Source organism: Vulpes vulpes, chromosome 12, assembly GCF_048418805.1.
Source record: "Vulpes vulpes isolate BD-2025 chromosome 12, VulVul3, whole genome shotgun sequence".
NCBI classification, from domain to species: Eukaryota; Metazoa; Chordata; class Mammalia; order Carnivora; family Canidae; genus Vulpes; species Vulpes vulpes.
This window is the reverse complement of record NC_132791.1, coordinates 28733054-28749449: the sequence shown is the minus strand read 5'-3', so window position 1 is coordinate 28749449 and position 16396 is coordinate 28733054. Positions and strand designations below refer to the sequence as shown.

The following is a 16396-nucleotide window of genomic DNA, read 5'->3' as shown; positions in this document are numbered from 1 at the left end:
GCTATTTTAACATTTAAGCATGCATTACTTTGCAGTATAAAAAGAAATAAAAATATATATCTAAAATGTAACAAAGAGTTCAGTGAGATGGCCACAAAGCCTGCCTGCTGTCACAGTGTGCTGCCCTCATAAGCAGGGGAGGTGAGAGACCTAGTTCTGGTGTAGTTCACTGTGGCCTTGGGAGACCATTTCTCCTCTTTGCCTTTGTGAGGACAGAAAACTGACCATTGATTTGACAAGTGGAGGTCCTTGGTGATCTTGAAAGAACTATTTCAATGCTGTGGTGGGGGAAATTCTGATTTCTAAGTGGTTTGTATATATTGTCTACAAGAAAATAGTTGACTTCTAGTCTCCTAGGAACAATAAGTCCCTTCTAAAACCTTGAGAATGTGAAACATCTTTATCTTTATTTTTCTGGATATGAAAATCATATAATGTGGTCCGCTGGAGAGGTGAGTAGGGCGAAGTGGCCTCATTGTGGGTTTTGGTATGCATAGGAATTTCTCTTCAGGGAAAGGCACATTATAACTTTCCTATAGCTGATATTCAGTCTTTATTTTTGTCCCTGATGGAGGTTATGGTATTGGTAAGTTGCTAGAATGAAACGGAACAACTTATGTACATGCAGGCATCTTGGATTCCTAAATTTCAGTTTTCCCTCCCTATGGAACAGTTTTTCTAAAAATGCCCTTCGGGTTAGATTCATGACCTTAGCCTCCTTGGTAGCACCAGCTAACTGTTCTGATTGATCACTAAGTCATCCACAGTATCATATGTAATTTCTATTTTGAGGTATTTTTGCTCTGATTATATTTGTTAGGCAGTTTCCCTGCAACTTAAGGGGAAACAGGCTTTTCTGCATCAGGTAAAAATCACTTATTGGGCCATTGTTTTTTTTACTCTGATACAAAGGCAGAAGCTGACCATATGCCATGGTGTCAACTATGCAGCTAGGTCCTTGATCAACCAATGTGACACATAACAGGTTGAACAGGAAAGCCCACAGGGGGCTGGAGAAGATGCCATTGGGAATCAACAAACATTTTGTTTATTTCCAATTTTGACTTTCTCATTTCCCCCTCCATCTCAAAATTTAGGCCTAAAGAGAAATAATCTCATTAGGTGGGGTCTAAAAAAAGGATATTAAATATATTCCAGCTTTTGACCTGCATGGGGATGATAGAGTCCCAAAGTGAGTGAATAACATCATTCTCTGATGCAAAAGGCAAAACAGTGCTGCAAAAATTATGTAGGGAAAACCAGCAGGTGGCGCTGCCGTTCCACGTGTCTCTCTTCTGAGGCCCACAACCGTGCATAAGAGAAGGAAGTTGCATTTCAGAAGGTGGGGAAGTGCTTTAATGATGCATGAGCAAGGGTCTGCTAAAAAGAGTAGCCCCTTATTGTGTCAGTCAGAAGTAAGCTCCTCTTGGAAGGGGCTTAGCTCATTTGACCTTGGAAACTGAAGGCTTAGCTCCACCAAAAAGAACGGAAATCAGAGGGAGATTTGCAAAGAGCACAGCTTTCAATTCCCCCATGGAGAAGTAAGGTTAGTGGTCTGGAGACGGCAAGCAAAAAACAGCACAACTAAAGACATTAGCCTTGGAGAGCCCTGAGGTTAATGTGGATAATAAGAGCTGCAAAACCCTACTACATGCTAATTTGGTTTGTTAACTTATTACATCCTTGAGAGAATATTTTTTTCCTCCACATTGGATGAAGAATTCCCTTGAGCAACAGAGGTTTTTGTTTCAGGAGATTAAGTAGCATAGAAAATTACAGCCCGGAATTTGTGCTGTTTGAGTTAAGGTGGTGTCAGCATCCCTATTTTAAGCCATGCTTTTCATGGGTGTGAATTTGCCTGGGACATCCTGCTTCCGTCCAAGCATCAGCTCAGTGCAGAACATGTGTGGCATGGCAGGCTCATGTAGAAGGGCAGAATCAGTATGGGGGAGATGGATTATGGGACAAAAAATACAACAGAAGTGAGTTAAAAATTCATTGCAGAAATATGTAATGAGTTAGAAAAAAATGTTGCAAGAAGATTTGTAGGGCAAAGACTTAGTGCTCATGTGTGACAACAGAATTGACAAAACATACACTTATTAGCTTTTAATGATTACTTGGGCCAGTGGTCTGTGAACTGAGATAGATCTCTTTGAGACTGAGATAGATCTCCTTGAGATAGATCTCCTTGAGACTATGTCCCTAAAATGTGTCTGGGTCATAAATACATATTTTCAAAATTGGTTAGCCCATGGCAAGGAGCATTACAGGGAAGGCCTGCTGGCTGGGTTATATGATAACATAGCAGTCATAAGGGAGGGAAGGTAATAAACACCTGCAGAGGTTTCATTATGGTTCAGACTCTATTTTCTATATTAGCTTACTCCCACAACAACTTCTACAATAGTCCCTGTATGATAAGATTTATTATTCCCATTTTAGAGATGAGAAAAAAACTGAGGCATATGAAGTGAAGTAGCTTTCCTCGGGTATTCAATTGAGAACCTGGGACTTAAACTCAGGATTATCTGGTCTGAGGTCCATGATCCTTCTACAGTAATACCTCACGTATCTACTCCTTAGAAGATATTTCATTCCCTTTCCACTGATAATTGACAAGGCTGCCCAGTCTCAGTTTCCTCATCTATAGAATAAGGATAATATTATCAGCTTCTCAGAGTTGGTGTGGAAACCACTCAACACAGGGCCTAACATACAGAAAGCACTCCACATCTGCTCCTCATCATTATTACTATTACTATTTTTTTAAAGGTTTATTTATTTTTTTTAGATAGAGAGCACATGCACATGAAGGGAGAGGGGTGGAGGGAGAGAGAGAGAATCTCAAGAAGACTGTGCTGATCACAGAGCCTGACATGGGGCTCCATCCCATGACCCCGAGATCATGACGTGAGCCAAAACCAAGAGTCTGTGCCTAACCAATTTAGCCACCCAGGAGCCCCAGCTCCCTACAATCATTACCACTATATTTGAGATGACATGGAGAACAAAGCTATGGTAAACAGTATACTTTGTCACTAGACCTTTCAGCATTTAAGGGAATTATGCCACAGAAGTGTTAGTTTCCTCAATTTTCTCAGATTCATGAGGTGCAAGAGTAGAGTACATACATTGATTTTTACAGCCAATAAGTAGACAAAGACCAAGAAAGGAAAACAGGCATGGAAAATTGCATGTCGATACTCAGAGAAACAAGGTTATTGTGGTAATTGAGTGGAACCAAAGGAAGTCACATGTGTGATTATCGGCTGTTCTCAGGGTATCAGTACTGTTCTTGTCTTCATGGTCTTTGAATGGACTAGGAGGGATCATGTAGATATACCGTCATCTCAAATCAGTGTAGTGTCCATTTTAAATGGACCATGATATGCAGGCAATGAAGTGGTTTCACAGAAATAGAAAGGCTACCAAGAGTTTGACATTAGTCTAGTTATATAACTGTGGTTCAGTCTTTTACAAGGTCCACTGCCATTGCCTCTCCTGGCTGTGATGATTTGGGAAATGCTTCTGTGGAAGTCATCAAGATGCTTTGGGGACAGAGAATTTCTGGCTAGCAGGATTAGGTTGGCAGTCTAGAAGAAAGAAGTTTTTGATAGGGAAAGGAGGGGAAGTAGAAGAACATGACCAGGAGAGAGAATGGACACACAGGGTAAGAAATACAGAAGAATAAGGAGAGGGATGTGCTCTCAAGAGTGGAAGTGGAGAGTGAAAACTGGCTGAATAAGACCCTACCTAGGCCTTATGTTTTCAGCTAGTTGCAATTGAGAATTTTTTGTATGATGGTTTCAAATTCACATGCACTGTGTGCATGCACACAAACCCAGCCCATGATCTTTAGGAAGAGAAAGCTCAGAGAAGGGGACTGCCTCTATGTACCTGGCGGTGTGCAAAGGTTAAACTAATCTTATGACGATGCATATTCTTTTTTCCTGCCTTACACATAAGGAAATGGACTCTCAGCCTTAGTAAGAAACAAAGCAAAGGCTTAAGCCTACCCCTAAACTTCTGTTCTAACGACGTTGATGATAGATAATGTGAGTTTTCCTGTGTTGCAAGACGTTGATAAGAGCACCTTTCTTGGTTATGAGGATGAAAATGAGCAAAATTTCAGATATGTAAAGCCGGTGCAGCAGGGAATTGTGCATAGTAAATGCTCAAGAAATGTGAGTTTATCTTCTCGGCCTCACTAAGCAATCAGAATGCGTGTAGCCGAATCCCTCCCAGTCAGTTACCAAGCTGGGCTTGATTCAAATCCTAGTACTTTGGGGGAGAAAGTTTTTTATAGGAGAAACACTTTAATTTTATGAAATAGCCTCCAAGAGACCCCGGGGAGGTTGCTGAGAATCAAGTTTTGTTTCATTATAAATAAAAACAATAGAAGCTGCTGGACAAGGCAGGGTAATCCATTACAGGTGACTGTCAGGAGTTGGATTTACTGGGAAGCAATCTAGAAGCACGGCAATATTGAAACACAGTGTGAATTGTGTGTTCTGTAATGGCTCTGGCCCTCTGGATACAGGCAGATGTGTAGGATGTGGGCTTCCTTTAAACTACATTATTCCACCTCCTGAGGGATTTCAATTCATCTCCACCAGCTCATCTACATACCACGCAGGTTGCCACTGGTAGAAAGTGTGTCTTCAGAGCCGACGGTGGTAAGATTCAGAATAAGGTATCAACTCCTGTTTAATGCAAAGCAAACACAGACGCTAAGTAGAGAACTGCAAATTAACACCATGTGGGTTAATAAGGCTGATGTCGACAGAGTTTAAAATTGCTTCCACAATTAGAGAACCCAAGGAAATCTATATGTTTGGGTCTCGGTGAGGATACACCAAATAGTGATGAAGATTCTCTGGTTTTCTAAAAATAAAAAAAAAAGAGAGAACTTTACTTCACACATTTTAAAGGGAAGGGAGTGGCATGAGATTACCTGAACCAGGTGGATACTTCCTCCAGCATCTCTGGCAGCAGCCTGTTTGCAGAGTAGCCAGGTAACACCATGGCTTTCTCAGCACATTCAGTGAAGCTTTAGCACATTCCTTGGCATGGAGGAAGACAGTCTTCTTTTACCCCTGGGCTCAGTGCTTTCCAGATAATAGATAGCTATTTTTCTGTGGTGATGAATCGAAGAAAAATCAAGTTAAAGCCCATGAATGGCAGAGTGTGTATCAGGATGTGCTTCACTGCTCTGCCTCCAGGGAGGGTGCACACAGGCTCTCAATTTTGGACTCAGGCTTAGTGGCACCCTCTCTTCTCTGCTGACTAGTGACTCTTGCTGGGTAGCCACGACTATATCCGAGTATCCTGCCAGTGAGACACCACAGACGTGGCTGAGGCTGGCCCTGACCCCTCTCTCCTAACAGTCTCTCTTAACAAAGAATTTATTTAAAATGACTTACTTAACTTTTGAAATTAAACATCAGATATCAAATTAGCACCTTCACAAGGAAGTGGGCACTCACCCTCCCTCTCCCCCACCAGACACATCTGCAGTGCCAACCTGGCATATCCTTTCTTTACCCCTGAGGTTAGAGAGGTGGGCTGCCCTGGAGTCCTCCTCCCCAGGCCTCACCTGAGTACACCATCCACTGTGCTTGAACATCTGCACTCCTCAGTATCTTCACCCTTTGTGACCTGTCCTCAGAGGCGACTTACGTTTCTGGAAGCTTTTTGATACCAGCTGTTCAATCTCTTTTTTTAATAAAGAGGAAGAACTGCACTTCCTTTCCTCTGTGTGATTCTGTGTGATGAGTCTTTATCTTTCTTTGTCTTTTCTATCTTATCCCTTCCCTCCTCCTACCCGCCCCATGTCATGTCTGGAGCTCTTAGGCTGGAGTCTACCAATGAACTTCAAAGGACATATGAACCCTTAGGAATTGCATGTAAATTTGTGTGTGTGCACTTACAGATGTTATGCATACGTGTTTTTGAGAAAAGGGTCTATGGTTTTAATCAGATTCTCAAAGAAGTCTTGTTTCCCCACCCAAAAATTTAGGTTGCATGGCTCTGAAATTCCCTTGGGTGAGCACATCTTTTCTGGTATGTTTTGGGTCTTTTCCTAATATTTTGTCTTCATTGTGTGTTACATATTCCATTTGATTGTTAGATTTCTATAATATGGTGGAATAAAAATGGCCTATTGCTGCCTATTTACTGCTTTTGGACTCCAAAAATGTAGGAAAGGTTTTGTGGAGAGTATGTTTTTATTATTTTCCTAAAGTTGAAATTACATATTGATTACCCATGGGCCACCTCTGACCTGTGAAGTTTTTTTTTCTAAATGCTTATTATTTTAATTGAGGCCAACAGTGATAATTTAGTGAACTTTTACATTAAAATTGAGATTGGTGACTTTTCTTAAGCATTTGAAAGACTTCACAATGGTAGATCTATATTCCTGTGTGAAGACAGGCTAGTGCTGAGTTTGTTCCCCAGCTAGCCAGTTTCCAACTCTTCTTAGTCTCTCCTTGATGCCAGGATCACCTGAGTTGTATCTATTATTGCATTTGTTTACATATATATTTTTTTTCTTTTTTATTTCTTAAGGTAAAGAAATATTCCTCTGTACCTATAGACATTCATTCTCATTCCTCTTCCTGCAGGCATTTAAGTTTAGGATCACTGTTGTAAAGCCTAATGATCAGAATATGAGAAGCAAGGGGAACAGAGTGAGTTACTGTGGTTACAGCTGGATGTTCAGCCCAGATGCCTCTTTCCAGGCTGGTCTCACGTAGCCCCATGTAGCTTCCCTGCATGTTGGTCCCTAACAGCTCAGAGATCCCCTTCCTGTCTTCCACAGTGCTGGCAAAGTTACTGCCCTGTTAGACCCATGCCCCTCCCAACACACACCCAGAAGCCCACAGCCAATGACTGATTAACCCAGGCTGCAAAGGTGAGAAGAGTTTTGCTGAGCAGTTTTTACTGCAGAGGTCCCCTGGGATGGGACTAAAAGAAGGCTAGGGCTGAGGCCTGGCTTCCTCAGCTGCTCTCTCTGCCCCACCCTGCATCACTACCCTGCCACCCTTCTCCCTGATTCCTGAGGGCACTCTCCATCAATACCTTGTATGAGAATTCTTGCCTGAGGCTTCTTTGGGAAATCCAGCCTGGTGAGGCACTGAGAAGAGGAGCTCCTGGGGACAATTGAGATCCTCTGGTTAACCAGCTCAAGTTTTCTGATGGGACAAGGGGGAAGCAGAATTGAAACAGAATATTCTAAAATCCTTGAACCTCTTTTTTACTGGAATAATTGTGATCCCAGAGATGGTAAATAAATTTTGCCTGCATCCCAATACTATTAGTATTCCCTATCTAGAAAGCTATGTTGGAAGTGACTCTGAAGTGACCTGAGGCAAATGATGATAAGGTCTGTTGGTCAGGATGTGAAAGGGGGTGGCACACACACTCTTCCTATCCTGCTTCTTTTTGCAAGGCTCAACTTGGATGCCATTCTTTCTGGAAGCCTCCCCTGAACCCTGAGTTAAAATTAGATATTTCTCTGAGCATTTGTAGCAATCTGTAATTATCTATATTGTCACATGTCCCAAATTGCATTCTTAATATTTATTGAGATATAACTGACATACATATTTAACTTGTACCATCTGATAAGTTTTTACATATGAACAACCTGTAAAACCATCACCACAATTGTGATAATCAACATTTACATCCCTTCCAAAAGTTTTTTATGCCTTTTTATGCCCTTTATGATCCCTCCAGAGAGAGTCCCTTCTTGCCCCTCATCCATTCCTGGATGCCCCCAAACAACCACTGATCTGGTTTCTGTCACCATAGACTAGTTTGAATTATAATTAATTAATTTGTTAATTAATTAGGAGAGGGAGAATGGGGGAGGAGCAGAGGGAGAGAGAGAGAATCTCAAACAGATTCTGCACTGAGTGTGGAGTTCAACATGGGTTCGATCCTACAACCCTGAGATGATGACATGTGCTAAAATCAGGAGTCGAACACTCAGCCAACTGAGTCACACAGGTGCCCCAGACTAGTTTGACTTTTAGTTTATTTATATAAATAGAATCATTCACTACATATTCATTTTTTTTAAAGATTTTATTTATTCAAGAGATAGAGAGAGTGAGAGAGAGAGGCAGAGACACAGGCAGAGGGAGAAGCAGGCTCCATGCTGGGAGCCTGATGTGGGATTTGATCCTGGGACTCGAGGATCATGCTCTGAGCCGAAGGCAGGTGCTAAACCACTGAGCCACCCAGGGATACCTCACTACGTATTCTTATTTTTGGTTTGGTTTCTTTCACTCAGCATTATTATTTTGATATTCATCAATATTGTATATATTAGTAGTTTATTACTTTTTATTGCTTAGTAGTATTCCATTGGATGGACATGTAGGATTTGTTTACCCACTTACCTGTTAATGAACATTTATATTGTTTCTAATTTTTGGTTATTACAAGTAAAGCTGCTGGGAACATTCATGTACATGTTGATAGAATGAAAAGGCAAGCCATAGATGAGAAAATAATTGCAAAGCATATATCTAAAAAAGGACTTTTATCCAGAATATATAAAGAACTCTAAAAACAGAAATAGGAAGACTACCCAAGAAATGGGAAAGAGATTTGAAAAGACGTGTCACAAAAGGAAATATAAAGATTACAAATAAGCCTGTGTTAAGATGCTCAGAATCACTGGTTATTGGAGAAAACTTAAATCAAAACAAGATATCACTATACAGCTATTAGAAAACAGTTTGGAAGTTTTTTTTTCATTGTTAAAAATGTGAATATACATATCTAAAAATATGGAACATTTCATGAATTTGTGTGTCATCCTTGTGCAGGGGCCATACTAAACTTCTCTGTATCATTCCAATTTTAGTATATGTGCTGCTGAAGCAAGCACTGGTTTGGAAGTTTTTTAAAAAGTTAAACATACATCTTCCATATGATTCAGTTTTCTTTAAGAGGCAATTTCTCAAACTCAATTTTGATTTCTGATTATCTGGATATTTCACTAGAGTGAGGTGTAAACACCTTAAGATTAGGAACACTTCTTCAAATTTTATTTTATCTTATATTTTTATTTCATGTGTATATTCCTAGAATCAAGTAGCATGACAGTTGTGGAGTAAGTTAAATCCTATGACTGAATGTTAGGTAGTGGAAAATGTTCCTGAATTTGAGTGTCATTGGAGGAGGATTATCATTTTCAAAAACAAAGGTGAGAACATAGAACTACACCGTTCAGGCTTTGCCATGATTTCCTTTGCATTTCTAACAAGATATTTTCTAAGGTCCCATCCAGAGTGCCTACTACCCACTGCCTATTCATACACTTCCCAAATTATAGTGAACACCTGTAGGCTCTTTAACCTCCCCAGTGGTACTTATCTACCTAGTTTCATAGCTTTTACATGTAAAAGCCTGTGAGATTTTTAAGGGTAGAATTCAGTTCTGATTTATTTTTGTTTCTCCCCATGGCTTCCATTTAACAATTTGTACATATATTTGCTCAACTAAATACAGTGATTGCATGAATTAAACACAGCTTGACATCACAGGCATGTATTTTACTGTCAGGAAATATGGGAGCTCTAAAAGAAGTAGACAATTATACTGTCTATGTGCAATTTGTCAGAGTATTGGCACTATCTCTAAGACTGGACTCTGAAAAGTTTTAATCAAATCTAAAAGGTATTTTCCCTAGTATAAGTAATATTTATGCACATTATAGAACACATAGAAAATATGTTAAATGCAGTGTTAGTGGAAAAGTAAATGTGTGCAGCACCTCTCTAGAGGACAATTTGGAAATCTACCAAAATTTTAAATTTATCTCCTTTTTTATCTAGAATCTTGATATCTACAAAATCATCCTACAGAAAATGATTTTAAAAGAGCCTACCAGTCTTTCTCCTATGTACTGCTTAGTTGTGATTATATAAGGAACATGATTTTGTACTTATTTTTTCCATTTAATACAAGATTATTATCAAACAATCATTTCCTTATGTTGTTTCAAAGTCTTTTGCCTATTTTTTAAACATCAGTGTTTTATTAGTGTCAAGTGTACAATGTAGTCATTAAACATTTCCATACATTGCCTGGTGCTCATCCAATAAGTGCACTCCTTAATCCCCATTACCTATTTCACCCTTTCCCCCACCCATGTTCCCTCTGTTAACTATCAGGTCTCTATAGTTAAGAATATGTTTCTTGGTTTGCCCCCCTCTGTCCCTTTTCTTCGCCTTTGCATCTTTGTTTTGTTTCCTAAATTCCATATATGGATGAAATCCTATGGTATTTGTCTTTTTCTGATTGGGTTATTTTACTTACCATTTTACCCTCTACCTTCAAAAATGTTACTGCAACTGGCAAGATTTCATTCTTTTTTATGGCTAAATAATAATATTCCATTGCACATAAATACCACCTCTTCTTTATGCAGAGGATAAAGAACACTTTATCTGTGTTCTTTGGACACAGACACAAATCTGTGGACACTTGGGCTGCTTCTGTAATTTGGTTGTTGTAAATAATGCTGCTATAAACATAGGGGTGCCTGTATCCCTTTGATTTGGTGTTTTTGTATTCTTTGAGCAATATCCAGTAGTTTGATTACTGGATCATAGGGTAGTTCTATTTTTAATTTTTTGAGGAATCTCCATACTGTTTTCCAGAGTGGCCACATCAGTTTGCATTCTCACTGACACTGTAAGTGGGTTCCCCTTTCTCCATATCCTTGGCAACACCTGTTGTTACTTGTCTTGTTGATTTTAGCCATTCTGACAGATGTGACATGATATATCATTATAGTCTTGATTTGCATTTCCCTGATGATGAGTGATGTTGAGCATCTTTTCATGTGTCAGTTGGCCATCTGGGTGTCATCTTTGGAAGAATGTTTGTTCATGTCTTCTGCCCACTTTTAAATTGGATTATTTGTTTTTCGGGTGGTGATTATATACATTCTTTATATATTTTGGATATTAACCCTTGTATTGGATATGCCATTTGCAAATATCTTCCCCTGACATTCAGTAGGTTGTCTTTTAGTTTTGTTGATTGTTTCCTCTACTGTGCAGAAGCTTTTTATTTTAATGAAGTCTCAATACTTTATTTTTGCTTTTGTTTCCCTTGGCTCAGGAGACAGCTAGAAAGAAGTTGCCACACCCAATGTCAAATAAGTTACTGCCTGTGTTCTCTTCTAGGATTTCTATGGTTTCAGGTCTAACTTTTAGGTCTTTTTTTTTTTTAGAGATTTTATTTATTTATTCATGAGAGACACAGGGAGAGAGAGAGAGGCAGAGACACAGGCAGAGGGAGAAACACACAGAGAGAGAGAGAGAGAGGCAGAGACACAGGCAGAGGGAGAAGCAGGCTCCATGAAGGGAGCCCAACATGGGACTCGATCCCAGGACTCCAGGATCACACCCTGGGCCAAAGGCAGGTGCTAAACCACTGAGCCACCCGGGCTGCCCTAACTTTTAGGTCTTTAATCCATTTTGAATTTATTTGTGTGTTTAGTGTAAGAAAGTGGTGCAGTTTTATTATTTTGTATGTAGATGTCTAGTTTTCTCCTGTTTTAGGATGGAATGTTCTGAATATGTCTGTTAAATCCATCTGTTCCAATGTATCATTCAAAGGAAGTGTTTCTTTGTGATTTTCTGTTTATGTAGTATGTCCCTTGATGTAAGTGGGCTGTTAAAATCCTCTACTATTATTTTGTTATTATTGATTGTTTGTCTAAGTCTCTGTGCCTGTTCCGTTTATGTTTGCTATTAACTGTGAATACATATTAATGGTTGTTTTATCTTCTTGTTGGATTGTCCCCTTTATTATTATAAAGTGTCCTTCCTTATTTCTTATTACAGTCTTTATTTTAAAGTCTGTTTTGTCTGGTGTTAATATTGCTACTCTGGCTTTCTTTTGACATCCATTTGTGTGATACATGATTCATCATCCCCTCACTTTCAATCTGCACATGTCTTTAGGTCTATAATGAATCTTTTGTAGGCAGCATATAGATGGGTCTATATATATATATATTTATTTATATATCTATATATCTATATCTATATCTATCTATATATATATATTTAAATCTATTCTGTCATCCTTTGTCTGGAAAACTCTTTATCTCTCCTTCTGTTCTGAATGATAGCCTTGCTAAATAGAGTATTCTTGGCTGCAAATTTTCCCCATTCAGGACGTTGAATATATCCTACCACTCTCTTCTGGCTTGGAAAGTTTCTGCTGAAAAATTCCCTGATATCCTTATTCGGTTTCAGTTGTATGTAACTATCTTCTTTTGTATTGCTGCTTATTTTTTTTTAATTTTTTTTTTGCCAGTTTAATTGCAATATGTCTTGGTGTGGGTCTGCTTTTTAAATTTTTGGTGGGGGTTGTCAGTGCCTCGTGGATCTAAATATCTGTTTCCTCTTCCTAATCTGCCAGATTAGGGAAGTTTTCAAATTATTTCTTCAAATATACTGTCATCCCCTTTTCTCTCCATCTTCCGGGACTTCTATAATATGAATGTTATTATGTTTGATGGACTCACAGAGTTACCTATTTTGTTTTGCATAATTCCTTTTTCTCTCTTTTGTTCAGCTTAATAACTTTCCACTTATCTGTCTTCTAGTTCATTAATTTGTTCCTCCAATTCTTCCATCCTGCTGTTCATTACATTAAACATGTTTCTTATTTTGTTTATGAGCCCTATGTCTCTGCTGTGTTTTTCTTTATCTCTGTGTTAAGGGTCTTGCTCATGTATTTCACTCTTTTCTCAAGTCCAATGAGTGTTCTTATGATTGTTGCTTTAAATATTCCATCAGGAGTGTTGCTTATATCTATTGCACTTAGCTCTCTGGCCAAGACCTTGTCCTTTTCTTTCATTTGGGTTTTATTTCTTTGTTTTCTTATTTTGTCTAAGTCTCTGTGCCTGTTTTTCTGTGTTAGGAAAGTCAGCCACGTTTCCTGTTCTTGAGGATAATGGCTTTATGAAGAAGAGGTCCTGTAGTGGCCTACAGTGTAGTTACTCCTTATTCCCAGGGCCTGGCACTTCTGAGAGTATCTCCAATGTGTGCTGTGTGTTCTATGCTTTTGTGTCCTGGCCACCTTATTCTTCAGGCCAGATGTCTGCCAAGGCTCTTTGCCTATTGTGGTCCCTGGCCTGAATATGGTGCATTTTAATTGGTGTGCTCTGGTCTGCTTGTGAAACAAGACCTGTCACCACTAAGACTGGAACTTAGGCTCCACAAAAATCCCAAGGTGGGAGATGCAGTGTGAGTAGGGGTTTGGGCTGGTTTTCTGGGGGCCGGGGCCTGCCATGCTGGGACTGAGGCAAGCCAGACTGGGAAGGGTAATTCCACTGAAACATGGGGATGAGAGGCCAGGCTTGGTGTAAGCAAATTAGATAGTGAGTATGGAGTGCTGGTTCCCACAGGTGGCCCTGTGCTTCTTCTGTGGAGTGGTAGAGGGAAGTGGTGCTTGCCAGTTCCTTTGTTCCCAGAGGGGTCTTTCTGTGAATGCTGCCTCTCTGGGATACACTCTGAAATGAGCAAAGAACCTCCCTGTTGTGTACTCCAGGTGCTCTTCCAATCGCTGTTTTCACACTGTATGTCTGAGGGCTGTTTGCTTGCCTTCTCTCCAAGAGCAGTCTCAGTGCCCTCTACGCTGTATCTCAGCTAAGCTCACTGACCTTAAACTCCAGCTTTAAGCCCTGCTTGTTTCCAGAAGTCATAAAATTCATCCTCTCTTTCTTTCCAAGCCAGTTGCTATGGGGATTCATCTTACTTATCTGTACTCCTCTGTGTCATGTGTACTCCCCTATGTGCTAGTTGGTCTTTTGCCCTTCTCTGCAACCACAGCAACCATGATCCATTTCTTTCCCAACCACATCTCTGCACCCTCTACCTTCTTCAATGTGACCTCTTCTCTACTTTAGTTGTTGAGTTTGTCCTGTCAGTCTTTAGATCAATTTCTGGGGTATTTAGGATGATTTGAGAGTTACCTAGTTATATTCAGGGATGAGGTGAGTCTAGGGTCCTCCTACCCACCATCTTCAACAACTGTCCTCTTTTGCTTATTTTTAATGCTTGTATTAATGTCTATCATAACATGGTATCACGGTTCTCCTATTGTTAGTTATTTGATTTCTTTTGATGGGAATGGGAGTAGCTTATAAATATTGGATGGCAGATTTTTTAGAATAAAGCTTTTTAAAATGTATCATATTATTTCCTTATTTATACATATTGTTTAATTGTTCTTTAGAAAGGTTTCCAAAAAGGGTGTGGCATTCATTGTATCCTCAAAAATGCATGAGTGTGTTTAAGCAAATTTAATTGCTTACAGAAATTCACTTGATTCTAAGTCAAGTACTTGATTGTATGAAAGGATAGGCTAGAAGAGATGGTTATTTATTCAGTCCCTGACACTAGCTAAAGATCATCTTTCTGCTATGTGCATTTTATTTTCACTGTTTGCTTATTAAATAAAGCAGAAGTTTAAATATAGCAGAAAACTAATGATTCTTTGCCACAGTTGATATTCCACAGAAGTTATGAGCACCGATCAAAGATCAAAAGAATCTTACAATTCTGTGCTCTAATTTTTGCATCAAAGCTTTCATTTGGCACTCAGACATCCCTAATGATATGAAAGTATGACAAGCAATATCCTGATTAATTTATTTTCTCTGGTTTATACTTTCTCACTGTTTGCAACATAGCTACCAGAGCTACCAACATAGCTCTCCTGAAAAGTGGAATTAAAGGGATTTAATGTCCATTTTGCAGATAAACAAAGCCACCAGATTTCTAATCCAAGATTTGCTTTTGTCCAACTTACATGGCTTTTCAGATCCATGCAGAAAGGGGCTTAGCTCTAATAGGCGTAGATTAGATGGTAGTTATCAACATGGTATGGTTTTTGAACTGTGAATAGAAAAAAAAAGAAATAATAAGAAATGTAATAGGAGAAAGTGAATGTCAAACTCTCATCTTTTGAACATACTATTGATTTTTAATTTGTGAAGGGATTCATATTTTCTTTGTTTTTATTGGAGATATTTATATGTCTTTATATCTACCTATACATATATATTTCACAGTGCTAGTTATAAATGATTACCTCTCAGCTCTGAATCTGCTGCTCTTTGCTGTGCTGATTTGGGGCTGAACATTTTTTTATAGATAACTTCACTTTGAGAGCTGGTGTAATGTTAGGTTTTTGTCAGTAGAGGGGGCTAGAAAAACACTGTAGGCATAGCAAAGAAAGGCTCTCCTGATATGCTTTTTTCTACCTCCAGCTGCCTGGGTGCCAGTGGTGAATGGGTGAATAGCGGCCTTTAATCTCCCATGAGACTCCCCAGCACCTCAGTACAAGAAGCCTTCCTATTTACTAACAACAATATATAAGCACTCCACTGAGCAGCTTTCATTAGACCAACTTTACCACATGGCACCCACATGAACTTCAACAGCACCCCAACAAATGACTTCCTGCAGATCAGCTCTAGCTCACAACACCTAGTGAGGTTTCTGCTTTTTAGCAGGTTGTAGTTGGATCCTTTCCAGTGAGGTCCAAATCTCAGGGGTGAGTTGGTACTCTTCTACATTTTTAATTCCCTCCTTGTGTACTCACTTTCACCTAGGGGTGTGACTGCCCTCAACATTTGCTTAGCTCATTTATTTATTTTTATTTTTTTTTAAGATTTTTATTTATTTATTCATGAGAGACAGAGAGAAAAAGAGGCAGAGACACAGGCAGGGGGAGAAGCAGGCTCCATGCAGGGAGCCTGACATGGGACTCGATCCTGGGTCTCCAGTATCAGGCCCTGGGCTGAAGGTGTCGCTTAAATCACTGAGCCACCCGGGCTGCCCAGCTTAGCTCATTTAATGATCACTTTTTACTAGGTAAGCATTTCATATATAAAAATTTCCCTGCTCAAATTTCTGGTGTGCTTCAATGACAAATAGTTACTGAGCTTCTGTTGTGTCAGGCACTGTGCCAAGTACTGGAGACATAGCAGTAAAGAATACAGACATGATTCCTGTCCTCCAAGACCCTGCAGATTCCATGTAATGAACAAGTAAGGTGTTCGGTATTGTGGGGAAACTTCTTTTAGGATGAGAGTCATGGGGTAGGGTCAGAATGTTCTTCTTATGGAAGTGACACTTCAACCTAGACTAGAGATCAGTAGAAATTAGCCAGGTTAAGAGGTGGGGGAAGCATGATCTATAAAGAAAGCAGCTTGTCTAAGGACCAGCGTCAGAATGGAGTGGTAGGTTTGAAGACCTGCAGTTTTGGAAGTGCACAGCTGAGGGTCTGGGAAAAAGAAACAACATAGAAGCAGGGGCCAGATCCACGAGAGCACTGATGACCA

The 16396-nt window shown here is 39.6% G+C and overlaps 1 non-coding gene across 1 annotated transcript; it reads right to left on the bottom strand.

The window, feature by feature from the left end:
- Positions 1-8801: 8801 nt before the first annotated feature.
- LOC112927619 (U6 spliceosomal RNA) lies at positions 8802-8908 on the bottom strand. The gene has a single exon (XR_003236574.1). It is a non-coding gene; the product is annotated as a U6 spliceosomal RNA (small nuclear RNA).
- Between the last annotated feature and the right edge of the window lie 7488 nt (positions 8909-16396).